This window comes from Oreochromis niloticus, linkage group LG22 (assembly GCF_001858045.2).
Source record: "Oreochromis niloticus isolate F11D_XX linkage group LG22, O_niloticus_UMD_NMBU, whole genome shotgun sequence".
Taxonomy (NCBI): domain Eukaryota; kingdom Metazoa; phylum Chordata; class Actinopteri; order Cichliformes; family Cichlidae; genus Oreochromis; species Oreochromis niloticus.
This window is the reverse complement of record NC_031985.2, coordinates 12,585,212-12,601,550: the sequence shown is the minus strand read 5'-3', so window position 1 is coordinate 12,601,550 and position 16,339 is coordinate 12,585,212. Positions and strand designations below refer to the sequence as shown.

Genomic DNA, 16,339 nt, shown 5'->3' with positions numbered 1-16,339 from the left:
CGAGTGATCAATTCCCCCCAAAAATTCAAAGTGCTTTTGCAGTGGGATCAGGCACTACCACAATCTCACTAAGTGGTAGTGTGAAACTAAAGGTTAGTGAATTTATCTTGCACAGATGTTATCAAGACAGGACAAAGATACACACATCTACACCTGTACAATACCATCTGCTATTTGGCGAGGAATACATACTGAATGAACCACTTTAGCCAAATGTAAAAATATGTAGGGCAGGGGTGCAACAAGAGAAGGGGGGCTCCCTATTTGTTCCACCCTCAGTATTCATGGGTCAGACTGCACTTTTTCCCCCTATTTCATTCCCATCTCTCTCTCTACATTTTCTTGACTGGGTTTTGCACAGTTGCATGTAAGAAAAAGAAAACAAATCTGCCAAAACACTTAAAACTGCCATTGTGATGCAACTTTTCAGCTGCCATGGCTCATAAACACCATATAATAAGACAGAGCTGAGTTCTGGCTCCTCACGACAAAGCAGGCAAAGTAAAAAGACAAAGATTTTGAGGAGAGATGCTGAATCGAGCTGATTTCTATTTATAGACGGTATTTATTCACAAGTAATTTTCCAAGTAATTCATACGCCAACCTTGGGAGCCCCATTGGCTGATAAACACATGCAGGTAAATCACACATTCACCTCAGCAGCTAAGATTTATAGGCTATTGGTTCCTGCCTTTCTAATCATCTATAATTTAATCTATTTTCAAAACAACCATCTGCAGATCACTTGCACACAACAAACATTTTATATGTGTATATTTCAATAAAAACTCTATTATGGTAATCACAGATAAAAAGACATGTACATAGTGTATCTGTGAATACCAATGACAAACCAAGTCAGTAGCATATCCAGTGGGTTGCAGAGGCAGGCCTCTAAATAACTTGGATGCTGAATGAATGGCCGAGCTTGATGAGTGGGTGAGCTGTCATGTGGCCTGAAAATGAAGAGATCCTGCTGGCTTCTCAGTTTCCACCAGCAGTCTTATTTTTAGCTTTTCTTTATCATGTGATCACAAATTTTAGTTAACACGATTTGTATTTTCATATTTTATATTTTACTTATTGACTAAACTCCAAATATTATGTACCACAAATGTATATTAGTGGTATTCTGGTCTATTTAGTGTTGACTGTTGTGAACTGCCTGGCTTGCGTACTTTCTGGTTTTACTTTTAAGTAATATGTGTACGCGGTGTGCTAAATGTGGGAATAAGATTTTTTAAAAATCATGTTCTGCTTGATGGGCATATAATTTTGAAACAAACAAGCTCTGACCTGTTTCTCGTCACTCGTGCTGTCATATTGTTAAGAATCATTACAGGATAATGTGTTTTGGGACTAATTTCTCTTTCCTGCTGACATCAGAGGCTGAATGTCTGCAGACACCCACATAGCAAAATTGGTATGGCCCAGATCTGGCCCACACAATGTGCTTACACATGGCGCACATACCACAAAGAATGACGGCCCTTTGGTGGCCCAGATTTGGCTTGCCAGATGTGGCCCACACATGGGCCAGCACAAGCCCAGTTGCAGACACACTGGTTGTCCTGTGTTGGTCCATATGTGGATTACCTCTGGCAAACCTAATCTGGGCCACCAAAGGACTGTCATTCTTTGCGTATGTGTGCGTTTGTATGTGGGCCATGTGTATGTTGTGTGCAGCCACGGGCCAGTTGTAGACACACTGCTGGCCCTGTGCTGGCCCAGAACAGTTTCAGCTCTGGTCCCAGATGTCAGCCTAATGTGTACCTTAAACAAGCCATGTAATAACAACATGTGCCAGAACATGCAAAACAGTGCAAAAGTAACATGACAAAACTGTTCAGACAGTGAATGGACTGACTCATACGCAGCGCTTCTCTAGTCTCCCAGATTACTCAAAGTGCTCTATACAACATGCCACATTCACCCAATCAAAAACTTTCTCTAAACTGAGCGCTTCCTAACTACATTCATACACATTCACACTCTTGACACGCAGACTGGAGGAGCCAGTGATCGAACCACTAACCTTGCGATCAGCAGGTGACCCGCTCTACCTCCTGAGCTAAAGCCACCCACTGGCAAAGATGAGTAAACCGTCACTAGGTTTTGGATAAAGTGTATACACAAACCTGTAAAACCTGCATTTGAAACGTTGGCTAGCATAGCAGTATAATATTGCAACATGGCATTTGGGTCTTCTAACTAACATAGGAAAATAGGAACATAAATGGTGCCATCATTGCCAGACCTGGCCCACATCTGGTTGACATACACTCTGCCATGACACCGGTCAGTCAGAAGTGCCAGCTTGATGCCAGATCCGGGCCAGACCTGTTTTCTATGAGCCTGGGCCACAAACCAAACCACAATCGAGTCAGATATGGCATGCCATCACATAGACTGTGCCATCTATGCCAGGCCTGGCCCATATCTGGATGACATACGTCTTATCGTGTCGGAAGTCAGCCAGCAGTGCCGGCTTGATACCAGATCCGGGACAGACCTCCTTGCTATGTGGGCAGTCTCAGTCTGAGATATTAGCGCTTGTTCTTCTCCTGCTTTCACACAAATTCAAAATAATTAAAGTCTCAGCCTTACAGCAGTATTTCTGTTTATTTATCTTTCATATCAGTCCCTGTTTTGCAGCAGACTGACTGTTATCATATATAAAAGAAAAAACCTGAGAAATCTGACAGTCCCCTATGAGCAACACTTAGCAAAAGTTGGGAGGAAGAACTCCCTTTTGACAGGAACAAACCTCCAGCAGAATCAGGATCAAGGAGAGGCAACCACTGATTGAAACTGGTTTCGGGATAAAGGAAAAGCGTAGACAGAAAATCAAATTAAGTAACATTTTCTTTAGCAAGAAATAAAACATTTTTAAATATTCCAGCAAGATTGATGACTTGCTGAGTTTGTTGTATTTGAACATTTTTATTCTTTTATTGATCCTATATTAGCTACCTCTTAGGCAGCTGTTTCTGGGGTCTTTCAGCTTCAGCTAAAATAAACACATTGAAATAAAGAGAACTGAAAGCAAGCATGGAAGGTAAATACCAACATACTTCAAATTTGACTATATTTTGGATATCTTATATATCTGAAAATTAAAGTTTATTTAACAATAATAATTTAACTCAGGCATAAATGTTCAGGTTTGAATTTTGTTGATTGGATCATTAAACATAACATGGCTTTTGTCAGTGACCACTGAAAGTTATTTATTCAAATCAAACCAAAGTTTGAAAAAATGAAAGAGACATTTAAAACTTCATTATTATTTTTTTTTTTAAATTTTTGTAGAATGTCACTTTCATTTGTAATTGTTTACCTTTGGGTTTGAATCATGACCTGTTTAATGCTCTGAACTCACTGAGCCTCGTCTCAAGTGGAGTTCTAGTTGCATTCCAACTAACGCTTTACTGGCAAATAACGATGATGAGCATGGTGCAAAAAAAGGTTGACAATGGCATCCAGAGTCTGGAGCCCACTTGATGATGACCTGACCTTTAGATGCAGAGGGGAACATTGCTGCCTGTCAGCTTGTAGGTATAATGAAATGTTATGCTGGTCTTTGAGTACAAAGTGAACTATTCTTGGAGGGTTTGCAGATGAATTTACTGTCATATTCTGTTACTGTTGATGAAAGTGAATGGCTCAGTTAATCAACCACAAAATAAAGCCCTTAAATTCATGATGTAAATCGCCAGACTGAGCTACACTAGCTAATGTTGATCTGCAGTCCCAGGCAGGTTGTATTTAGGTTTTTAGGTTTTCATGGCTCGCTTACAGATTCTTTCTATTCATTGTGATGTGTTTTAATTTCTCTGTGTCCAACTAGTGAGACAAAAGGTCATAAGAGAGAAACGTTTTGAGGCCTCAGTCGTTAAATTGTTCCCAACAAGCCTAAAATTTTCCAAACCAAATTTGACTATTCACAACTTTTCTTTTAAATGTAAATTCTGGCTCTATTATTATACCTAAATATTTATATTTATCAGCTGATATTGACTGATGGTGATAGTAACTGACAGTCTTCTCCCTCCTACTCTTTACATCTGAATCACTATTTTCAGACCACGATGTAACTATATAAGCAAACAACAACATATATCTGCCAAGTTTCAGCAGGTGGACAAAATACAAGTCAGCCATTAATTTACAAATAAACATAAAGCTGATGTTCCTATTGTTGATTATACAAAGCTAGCTGTACACATACATATAGGACCTTGGGGGTGGGCACGCTACACGGAATCCAAGAGACCATCAGGGTGTACAACCTCACCCCTGGTGTCGTTGCCCACCTCTCAATTTTAAATACACGTAGACATTGAGGGCTATCAGGAGGGGCTATGCGCTTACCTGCTGCTCTCTGGCAGGTAGCTCCATGCCCTCCTGGGTTTTAAATGCACCTTAGAACACACATGCATCAACACTACATATGAGCGGGCGGAGGGAGGTTTGGAGTCTTCTCACACCCCCTTCTCTGCGGCCTGTTGGAGCGGGGGGGGGCTGGGAGGAGGAGTTGGCCGTCCGATTGGGGTCCGGACTGTGGGGCCTCCCTGCTGCTGCGAAGTCGGGGCGGTCTGCTTCTCTCCACTCCACCCGAACGGGACAGGCCAAAAAAAACCAACAAAAAAACAAAAAACAAAGCTAGCTGTAGAGCCCACTACAGCTAACTGTTCAAAAAAATCCCAGCTGCCAATCAAAACTTGATCATTTAAGACTAATTGCACAACTCTAAAGTGAACCTGTTATGATTTTTTTTTACATTTTCTGTCACATATAAATTGTTACAATGATGGATACCTCAGATTAAGCATGGCCAAAGTTTAAAATAATGGGATCAGTGTATAGACAAGTATAGCACGTGAGCTCAAAGCTCAGACGGCTCTGAACTCTCAGTTTTTTCTACTCCTTGATCTTCGGTGATGTCGATAAGAGTGGAAATCCTTAATACACCCACTTGCTACTCAAACCATTTGGTTTACAGATTGTCAGAATAATAATGGGAAACAAGTTAAAATGGCTTTTTTCATTAGTTCCGAGGTCATCAGTAAGTTATGAACCACAAATCATGCAAAGCTACTTTAGTGCCATAGTCCCGTGGTCTGGTTATTGTTTTGAATCTTGTTTTGATTTCAGTAATATTCAGCTAGCTAAAACCTCATTGCCCTTTTGCCAGTCTACTGAAGCCCTTCCTGCTTGTATTCTGTGTTTCATCTGCTTTGTTTTTCTTTCTGCTTTACGGAGATAAAGGCTCATTATTTGTTTCCTCAAGCCTGCATTCATGTCCTGCATTTGGGTGCTCTCTCCACACTCCCTCATGGCATCTAGTAGACTTTAAGAATACAAATATGATGCTAGAATAAAGTGTAGTACATAAAGTAGGTTGTTCAGAAGGAACTAAGAGGGGAAATGATTTGTTGATATTAGTTTAATCCATAAATCTGATTAGATTGCCACCACATTTAGGGCTAAAGTTGGCTGTTTTTGGCACTCACAGCTCAGCTGAGCCTCTGACAAATGTTGTGTGGACCGATTGTCATCACAGACCTGACATCTGGCCAGTGTAAGATGGATTTGTGGCTAATGTGAGTCACCCTGAGTCAACTCAGTTAGTCATGGTAAAATGTAACCTGCAGATGTAAGCTAAATTTTGGCTGAACAGTCACTGCTTTCTGGGAAGTTGCTTGCTTTGTACATTTGCTAATCCAAAATGACGCATTAGTTTAAACAGTGATGTCTTTCATTGATATCACTTATCACTTACATGCAGGTTTTCCTCTTTATGATATAAAAGCTAATGGAAACTTTTGAACTCTTGCAGCTCTAAATGTAGCTCATTCACTTAAAACTGTGACTCAGGAAATCTCTAGTCTCGTAAAAGCGTAGAAATGTGAGGCCTTTATCTGAACTCATCTGCTGAGGAATCTTGAATTAGTGGGTGAACGTGCCCTGATATCACATACAACCGCCCGGGCAACATGGCTGCCCAGTTTCCTGTACAGAGAGTCTAAAATGGGGACATGGGAGACGTGTTTGTCCACTCTGCCCTGTACACTGTGTTGTTTGTCCTGCAAAGCTGGACATCAGTGCAGCACCCACAGGCCTGTCAGAGGTAGGGTGCAGGAATGCAGAGAGTGGGCTGACCACACTGCTTGTGCTCTCGTGTCCAGAAGAGCCTTGGATTTGTTCCTGGGAATGGATGGCTGAGGACGGGGCGAGGACAAACAATAGCAGCCATGGAAGAGAGCTGTGGGACACAAACACGGGAGATATCCTCGAACCCCAGCAGGAATGTTGATCTAAACCAAGACACCCACTTAGAGCGAGCAGCTGAATATCTATCTGCTACTGGAGAGAAGAAGAAAGGCGGCCTCTGTCCCATCACATGTACTGTAAAAGAGCGCATGAGAATGTTTGCCTTGTTTTACATTATTTAATTAAAACTGTTTTTATGACTTTTGCAACCTTGCAGATGCGGGAGTCAGCCTGAGAGGTTCCCAGAATTAGTCTGACATTGTCACCATTTTAAAGGCTCGAGGTCACTTGAGTTATAATTTGTTAAAGATGAGCTGAAATTGAATTTTGGTTATTTTCAGGCACAGTGTAATGAAAAGACCAACCCTGCCACCCAAAGGGGGATCCTGCTGTTTGTGAGTCTCTTCAAGACATAAAAAGACAAATCACAGGGTCATAAACACTGTTTATGCTTGCTTTGTACATTTGTTGTTGCAGGTAGATTCCAGTGGAGGACACATCAGAGATCCCAGGCATTGCAGACCACACTTGACACCATAATATTTTGGAAAAAAACTGGTTTTGATTTATAAAAGTACTCAGCAAAATAGTCGCCTGAAGACTGCTGGACAAAATACACCATCATCCCCGTTTCCCCTCATTTTTTAAGTAGACTGACTTTTTTTCTCTTGTATTTTTGCAGGTTTTCTGTTCACTTTTTTGCAATTTTGTCAACTATATTTGTCCTTGTGCAGTAGCAGTGGCTCACTGTATGTTTTAGTCTCCAAGATTGTCTTTAAAAAAAAAAGAGAGAAAAGAAACAGTCTGGCATGTTTATTACTGCTGATGTACCTTCTGAACATGTCAAACCCCCATATTTGTATTAAAGTATTCTGAGTGTGACACTAACCCTCTTATTCTGAGGGCAGTAATTTCTGGGGTAATGGACGCTAGATGTGTGAAATTAAAAATGTGATGGTCTAAAACTGTGACTCAAAGTTAACCAAGATATTAAATGTGCCTCAGCATTGCTACAGCTCAACAAACTCTTAATAATGGAAATATAATTACTTACAAATACCAAATCCAAAGATGGGAGATGGGAAAAACAAATAGAACAAAAGAGCCACCCACACACTGAGCCACTGGATTCAGGATTCTCCCCTTAATAATAATATTAATATTACTATTAATATTAATAGATAGTGAAACGTACAAGGTACAGTGAGGGTGTGCTGGGAACGCCTAGCAGAGGCCCCGGTCAAAGAGATCTTGAACTCGCACCTCCGGCAGAGCTTCAAGAGCATTCCGAGGGAGACTGGGGACATTGAGTCCGAATGGACCACGTTCAGCACCTCCATTGCCGAAGCCGCTGCACTGAGCTGCAGCCGCAAGGTAGTTGGTGCCTGTCGTGGTGGTAATCCCTGAACCAAATGGTGGACACCAGAGGTGAGGGGAGCCACCAAGCTGAAGAAGAAGTCCTACCGGGCTTAGTTAGCCTGTGGGACTCCGGAGGCAGCTGATAGGTACCGACAGGCCAAGCGGAATGCGGCGCGGGCGGTGGCTGAAGCAAAAACTCGGGTGTGGGAGAAGTTCGGAGAGGCCATGGAAAAAGAGATTCTGGCAAACCGTCAGGCAACTCAGGAGGGGAAAGCGGTGCTCTACCTGCACTGTGTATAGTGCGGGTGGAGTGCTGCTGACTTCGACTGAGAAAATTGTCGGGCGGTGGAAGGAATACTTTGAGGACCTCCTCAATCCCACTGGCACGTCTTCCGTGGCGGAAGCAGAGTCTGGGGATGAAGGGGATGACCTGCCAATCTCTGGGGGAGAGGTCACTGAGGCAGTTAAACAGCTCCTTGGTGGCAGAGCCCCTGGGTTGGATGAGGTCCGCCCCGAGTTCCTGAAAGCTCTAGATGTTGTAGGGCTGTCTTGGTTGACACGTCTCTACAATGTTGCGTGGAGATCAGGGGGCAGTACCCCTGGACTGGCAGACCGGGGTGATGGTCCCCATCTTTAAGAAAGGGGACCGGAGGGTGTGTTCAAACAACAGGGAAATCACACTCCTCAGCCTCCCTGGGAAAGTCTATGCCAGGGTGCTTGAGAGGAGAGTCCGTCCGTTAGTCGAACCTCGGATACAGGAGGAACAATGCGGTTTTCGTCCTGGTCGTGGAACACTGGATCAGCACTTTATCCTCTCAAGGATACTTAAGATAAGATAAGATAAGATAACCTTTATTAGTCCCACACGTGGGAAATTTGTTTTGTCACAGCAGGAAGTGGACAGTGCAAAAGTTATGAAGCAAAAATTAGAATACAATAAGAATAAATACAGTACACAACTGTACAGAATAGAATAAAGTGAAATACTATATACAGTAGAATAAAATAGAATAAAATATACAATAAGATAAAAATAGAATACAAATGCTATATACAACTGAGTAAAAATACAACGATGCCAGAAAAGATTATTGCACATTAGTGTTATTGCACATGTGTGGATGTGTGTGTTTGATCAGTTAAAGTCTTTGTTGTGGAGTCTGACAGCAGTGGGGAGGAAAGACCTGCGAAATCTCTCCGTCCCACATCGTGGGTGCCGCAGTCTCCCACTGAAGGAGCTGCTCAGTGCTGTCACAGTCTCATGCATGGGGTGGGAGATGTTGTCCAACAGGGATGAAAGCTTTGCCGCCATTCTCCTGTCACTCACCACCTCCACTGGGTCCAGAGGGCATCCTAGAACAGAGCTGGCCCTTCGGATCAGCCTGTTCAGTCTCTTCCTGTCCCTGGCAGAGATGCTGCCGCCCCAGCAGACCACACCGTAAAAGATGGCTGAAGCCACCACAGAGTCATAGAAGGTCTTCAGGAGTGGGCCCTCTACTCCAAACGACCTGAGTCTCCGCAGCAGGTACAGCCTGCTCTGCCCTTTCCTGTAGAGGGCGTCTGAGTTATGAGTCCAGTCCAGTTTGTTGTTCAGATGAACACCAAGGTACCTGTAGCTGTCCACAGCCTCAATGTCCATACCTTGGATGTTCAGTGGTTGCAGTGGAGGATGTTTGTGCCTGCGGAAGTCTACCACCAGCTCCTTGGTTTTACTGGCATTGATCTGGAGGTAGTTCAGCTGGCACCAGTCCACAAAGTCCTGAGTCAGTCCTCTGTACTCCTTGTCGTTCCCATCAGTGATGAGGCCGACTATTGCAGAGTCATCAGAGAACTTCTGCAGGAAGCACTGGGTGGAGTTGTGGGAGAAGTTTGCAGTGTAGATGGTGAAGAAGAACGGAGCCAGAACCGTTCCCTGTGGGGCCCCCGTACTGCAGACGACCCTGTCGGTCGGTGAGGTAGTCCAAAATCCAGGTAGTGAGGTGATGGTCCACTCCTGAGTTCTCCAGCTTGTCCTTCAGGACCGTGGGAAGAATAGTGTTGAAGGCACTGGAGAAATCGAAGAACATGATTCTCACAGTGCTCCCAGCAGTCTCCAGGTGCGCGAGGGAACGATGTAGGAGGTGAATGACGGCATCATCCGCTCCAATGCCAGGCTGGTAGGCAAACTGAAGTGGGTCCAGTGATGAGCTCACCAGACGCCGAAGCTGAGCCAGGACCAACCGCTCCAGGGTCTTCATCAGGTGGGATGTCAGAGCCACCGGCCTGTAGCTGTTGAGGTCCTTGGGGCGTGAAGTCTTTGGCACTGGTACAACACAGGAGGTTTTCCAGAGCTGTGGGACTCTTCCCAGCCTCAGGCTCAGGTTGAAGAGGTGCTCGATCACCCCACACAGTTGGTCCGCGCAGGACCTGACGACCCTCGAGCTGATGCCATCTGGACCTGCTGCCTTCTTGCCATTAATCCTCCTCAGTTCCCTCCTAACCTGCGTGGTTGAGAGAGACAGGCTGGAGCCTTGTGTTGAATGTGTATTGGATGCTGTTGTTGGGGGTGGGGAGGAGTGAGCAGGGTGAATAGAGGAGGTGTGAAGTGTCTGAGGTGTCAGAGGTGGAACAGCAGCAGTGGGGGTGGGTGAGTCTGCAGCCGATGTTGGAGACTGCCTCATGGCTGAATCAAATCTGTTGAAGAAATGATTCAGTTCATGAGGGTGCATGGGAGTTTGGCTAACCAGTCTACATGTGTTTTGTGGACTTGGAGAAGGCATTCAACCATGTCCCTCGGGGGGTCCTGTGGGGGGTGCTCCGGGAGTATGGGGTATCTGGCCCATTGCTATGGGCCATTCAGTCCTTATACAACCGTTGCAAGAGCTTGGTCCGCATAGCCAGCAATAAGTCGGACTCGTTCCTGGTGGGTGATGGGCTCCGCCAGGGCTGCCCTTTGTCACCGATTCTGTTCATAATTTTTATGGACAGAATTTCTAGGCGTAGCCAAGTGGCAGAAGGTTTTCACTTGGGTGTTCTCAGGATCTCATCTCTGCTTTTTGCAGATGATGTGGTTCTGTTGGGTTCATTGGGTGATGGCCTCCAGCTCGCCTTGGAATGGTTTGCAGCCGAGTGTGAAGCGGTGGGAATGGGCCCCGGATAAGCGGAAGAAAATGGATGGATGGACGATATTTACTGGTGATTCTTACAGCATGCTAGTTAAAGGAACATGCTATAAGAAAGCTGCTGTTATTATTGCTTGGCCTGTTGTGTAGCTGATGTGTTCATTGGGTTTAGTATAAGAACATGATTCCCAAGCATGATTTCCATTTATGCTTGTACATTATACTGGGAAAAGAGGGTCATTGAAGTGATTTTTTTAAGTCTTAAAAAGCGTCAAACCCGTCACTAATAAAAGAAGCAGCATTAACAAAACAAAAGATTTTTATTTGATAAATGCATTCTCATCTCAGAGCATCAAATGCTGACATTTTTTAAGATGCTACTGCATTGCTTATAAATATTTATATGTTGTGATGGTTGCCTTGGAAATATTGAAAACTGAGAGATAACATTTTGTTTTGAAGAGCGGAAAATGTCTGCATCAAGAGGCAGTAAAGCAGGTGGAGGCACATATAAACACTCAGAGAGGGCAACGCTTCCCAAAGGGCAAGTGCTATATTAAAACTTTGATGCTTTATGATGTCTTTATTACAACACGCTGTCATCAGCCTGCCTTTATAGCAACACACTGATGTCTGACCTTTGACCTATGACCTTCAAAGATTACATACTAAAATTATACATTTTATTATCTTTAACCATATGATTGGAGCAGAAAAAACTTCAGATTTTAAGATATATTAATACAGTGTAATTGTGCAACAACCTGGCATCATTGTGACATCATAGGACATATAAAAACAATAAAATGTGTAGTGTACGGCTCTCTCGTACATGGTCTGAGTATTGAGTCTGTATGTGATTGTGGGTTACTCAGACCATGGCTCATTGGTGAGGTGGGTGGGCAGGGGTGGGGTGTGTGGGGGGATAGTGTTTGTCAACAGTCCGAATGACCGAGGGGAAGAAGCTGTTTGTGGGTCTGGAGGTGTGGGACCTGATTGACCTGAGGCGCCGACCAGACGGCAGCGGGTCAAACAGGTGGTGGGCAGGGTGCAAGGGGTCACCTGTGATGGACAGAGACAGGAAGATCTGGCGATGGCCTCCAGGGGTGGCAGAGCAGAGTCAGTGTCTTTTTTTTGGTTGTGCACCCTTCCTGTTCTCGATAATGGCCCCTGCGTATCAAACACCCAGGCAGCAGAAGAGCACGCTCTCCACTGAGCCGCATTTTGAAGTTTGAAGACCATCCATAAAAAATTCTGTGTAATATAAAGATTTTACTGCTTTTCACATTTGGTCTGACATTGATTGATCCGATTTTCACCAAAATTAAATCAGCTCACGACGTCACTGATATCTTCCACCGCACAACATTTGAACATAATATCTTAAAACCCGTGGACACTAGACTGCTAACAAACATAGAGACAAACAGAGAAATGGAGTCGATTACATAGTCCCTCCCATCTGGTGGAGACTACAACCTCTCAAGTTTTGCATATTATTTGTTTTCACTTACTTTTAAATGACTCAATTATGCTCTTTTGCACTTTTTCACCATTTACAGTGTTGTGTATAATTGTTGCCCTCTTCCTGATTTATTAGTTTTTTTGCATCTTAAAGCTATCCACCTGGGGCTGTGTGAAAAATTAATTAGCACTATTGTTAAATCATGAATTAACTCGATTAATCTTGTTTTTGGGAAGCTAAGTTCACCTGTTTACTGGCAGACTTGTTGGATGAAGAAATCACTTAAATAGAAACTGTCTGATAAAACTGAATCAGGCTAAAAGATCTCAAAAAGCAACACATGATGATATAAACTAAAGAAACAACTGAGGAACAAAGTCACCGACATCTATCAGTTGGGAAAGGATTACAAAGCCATTTCTAAGGCTTTGTGTCTCCAGTAAATCACAGTCAGAGCCATTATCCACAAATAGAGAAAACAGTGACGAACCTTCACTGGAGTGGCCGATATACCGAAATTACTTCAAGAATGTATCAGCGACTCATCCAGGAGGTCACAAAAGGAACCAGAGAAACATCTAAAGAACTGCAGGCCTCACTGGTCTCAGTTAAGGTCAGGGGACCCCGACCATTTCCTGCAATTGATGGAACCATGAATTCTGCTCTCTAAGAAAATCCTGAAGGAAATTTCCAGCCATCAGTTCACGCCCTGAAACTGAAGCCCATGTGGAGTATGCACCAGGGCCACCATCATGTCCACCTCTAAATGTTTACAAAAAAAAAAAAAGTAGGGTTTTGGTGTGGCCTAGTCAAAGTCCAAATTTAAATCTTACTGAAACCCTTTGGCATGACCTTAAATAAGCTGTTTAAGTCCCTCGAAAAACGTCTTGTGCACAAAATTGCTGCAGAGATCTGAAATTACTTTTTTACAGAGTCAGGTAGGTTTGGAAAGCTTATTTCCCTTAATAAATGAAATCATCATTTAAAAACTGTGTTTTATATTTACTTAGTTATCTTTCTAAATATTAAAATTCACAGCACTGCGCTCCTTAAAGAGTGATTATATTGAACTGGAAGTGACAGCCCCGCCTTAGTGTTGCTATAAACTGTTGTGCCACGGTCCTTATGTTTGTTGTAAAGCACGTCTTGCCTGATGCCAGCTGCTTTGACAGAACGGCAAAATCAGACATCCTAGAAATGAGATGGATCTATTTTTTCTTCACAGACAATTTCTGTCCCCAAATAAGTCTTTGAAGATTTAAATTTGTCTGAAATTACTTTCTTTTCATTTCTCTTTAATCCAGGGAAGACAATAGCCGTGGTAGAAAAGGGAAGAAAGGAGATGTCAAAGTCTCATATAAACTGTGATCCACTAATAAGCCCGAGAGTGAAAAGCCTTTGTGCTGCTGCGTCTCTTCGTCACACTGGATGACCTCTTCGTATCGAGTGGCTTCCCTGTAGATACATATAGATGACACCATAGCTTTGAGGCTCGGCAGCTGATGTCGCCATTTAGCAGACACTTGGCTGAAAAAGAAAGAAAAAACACTTCCTCCACTTTAAAGTAAATATAATTATGTTTCATTTTACATCTTGTGTTTCATAATTCAAGAATCAGTCCTTGAAGTCAATTATCACTGAAGGAATAATGCTTTGCTGATTTTTCTGAGGCAGTTTGTCTCTTTTCTGTCTTTGAACATTTCTATTGTTTGAGCTAATTGGATCAGCTGTAAGATGTGCTTCCCCCCATCGCAGTGCGTCCTTGCAGCAATCCTTTTGGCTGGTAAACAACTCGATGCAAATGTCTTGGTGGTTGAAAGCCAATGATTCCATCAACATTTGGCAGGAGCCACCGCGCAGGGCTCCAGCATAAAGCAATCATTTGTTTAGCGACTCAACAATATCGCGCTCTCTTGTTTCAAACCGAAGGCTGGAGGATATTTTTGAGCCGCCGCTGCTAACTGCACATGAAGGGGATTTTTGCAACCAGAGACAAATTAGAAACAGAAGAGAAGCCTGTGTTGGAAATGTTTCTTTTGCAGGTTTTCTGTCTTAAATATCACAGCCTGCCCCTTTTTTTCGCAGCCATTCATGCATAGTTCAGAAAGTTCATGCTCTCTGCTTCGTATTTATTGGAGCCACTGATGTGTTAAAAAAAAAATCTCCTGTGCTGGTTAAAGATGGCCTGTTATGCACCTAGTTTCCCCCACAGAGAGCAGGTTTTCAGTAAATCTCCATCTTTGCATTCATTATGAAAACAGTGAGTCTCTCTCAGTGCTGCATGCTGATCACATAAAAGAAACTCTGGCATTTGTGCACACATCAGCGATGTATTCCAGTTTACTCCAGTCTGTGGGAGTGTGACAGAAACATGTTGGTAGGCAACGAAGGTCACTGGAAACAACAAGACACTTCACAGGAGTGGACGAACTGCAAACTGTGTAATACATTTCCCAGTTTTATCTTTCTGCCGTGTTCAACAGAATTGATCAATCTATCACTGGTCTGCTTTTGTTCCATTTAACACATTTATGAGATTGGCAGGGCCTGAAAGAAGCGCAGCCATGTTTTCATCATAATAATACTGTGACAATATTTTCGGCTTCCATGCCAAAAAAGATTTCACGGATTTCACTCATTGTGCCTGCGATGGCTCAAGTGGGCCAGCTGCCTGCTGTTTCCATTCATTTCAGAACAACACACATCTGCAGGATCCTAACATCTGCCACAGTCTTATGGTTTTACTAAAAACATATTCAGGTGTTCAGTGAATAGATTTAAAAATATTATGGTTTAGAAATAAGACAGGAAAAATCTCCTTTTTCTTACCCTCAGCTGTAGCTTGAGCCACAGAGGAGAAGAAGCCCAGCTGATAAAGTCATCTTGGACAATTCAGCAGTCTGTCACAGGGCTAACACAGAGACAGGCAACCATTCACACCTTTAAAATCACCACTCACGTGTGTCTTTGGGTTATAGATAACATACAGACTTTGCAGGAATCCTTCCTTCAGCTGCAGCCATGAATTCCTGAATGCTGAAATATTGCAAGTTGTTAATTTCTGGTTCTTACGTAGATAACTGTTTACTGTGTTCAGCATTAGCTGGAATCCTAATTCAGAGTAAACACAGATTCAAAACCACATTTCTGTTGAATGGGTCTCTTGCCTTTTTATTTTTACTTGCTTTATTTTGGATTCACTGCCAGTAAAAACACACAACCCTGCTGTTACTGTTGAAAAGACTGCTGGATTTCTGTTTTAAGTTTCCTGAAACTGAGCAGGAATAATGTAAACTGAATACCACTTTTTAAACCTCTCAATTCCAAAGGTTTCCCTCCCTTCAGTGAATCTCCATGCTGCTTTCCCTCGCGTTTTACTTTCGACTGTTATCCTTCTCCCTCTTCATCTTTGCAGTCTCCTCTAACAACAGAACTCCTGCTGGTTGTTCCAGCATCTCCAACTTGTAGCTACCAATAGCTGAAAGAAAAGTGCTACGCGCCTCTTATTTTGCTTTATCTTCCCTGGAGGTGTGGCTTGTTTGTTTTTGTTTTCTTTTGCCTTATACGAGTTCCTTTGGTGTTGTGATTTTCATGCATTTAGTTCTGAATTTCCTTAGTTTCATTGACTTAATCCCTTTTTGTGTTCCCACCTTTTTCTTCAGTATTTGTGTGTATTCTGTGTCAAGTTCATATATTTGCATCTTGATCTTGGACTTAGTTATTTTCTGTTTTATTTTGATGATCTTTCTTCTTCTCTTCTGTGATTAGTTTCACCTGTCCTCTCACCTGCTTCCTATTCCCTCATTAATGGTCTATTTATTGTCTCAGCCTCCTCCTCGTGTTCCCTCTCATAGAAATGTTTTTCTTTGTCCTGTATTTTCCTGAAGGTTTTGTGTTGTGAAATTCCTTTTTGCTAATCTACAATTATTTTTGTTTTATGTTTTATAAGAGCTCAGCATTAAAGCTGTCTTTTGAGTTTAGTCCTGGGTCCGCATCCTGCTTGCAACACAACTGTTTCAGCACAGATTCACCGACCTGATGGCACACAAAGGTGCACAGTGAAAGCACATACAGCACCTAGACAGATGCATTTATTTGTCCCTGTGGGGAAATTTTGCAGTGGAAGTCACCTGACATT

The 16,339-nt window shown here is 42.9% G+C and overlaps 1 long non-coding RNA gene across 1 annotated transcript; it reads right to left on the bottom strand.

Annotated features, from left to right (window-relative positions):
- Positions 1-11,905: 11,905 nt before the first annotated feature.
- Positions 11,906-15,834, bottom strand: LOC102080916 (uncharacterized). The gene is made up of 3 exons (XR_266298.4): positions 15,189-15,834; positions 15,031-15,112; positions 11,906-13,728 (listed from the first exon to the last, which is right to left on the bottom strand). It is a non-coding gene; the product is annotated as an uncharacterized LOC102080916 (long non-coding RNA).
- Between the last annotated feature and the right edge of the window lie 505 nt (positions 15,835-16,339).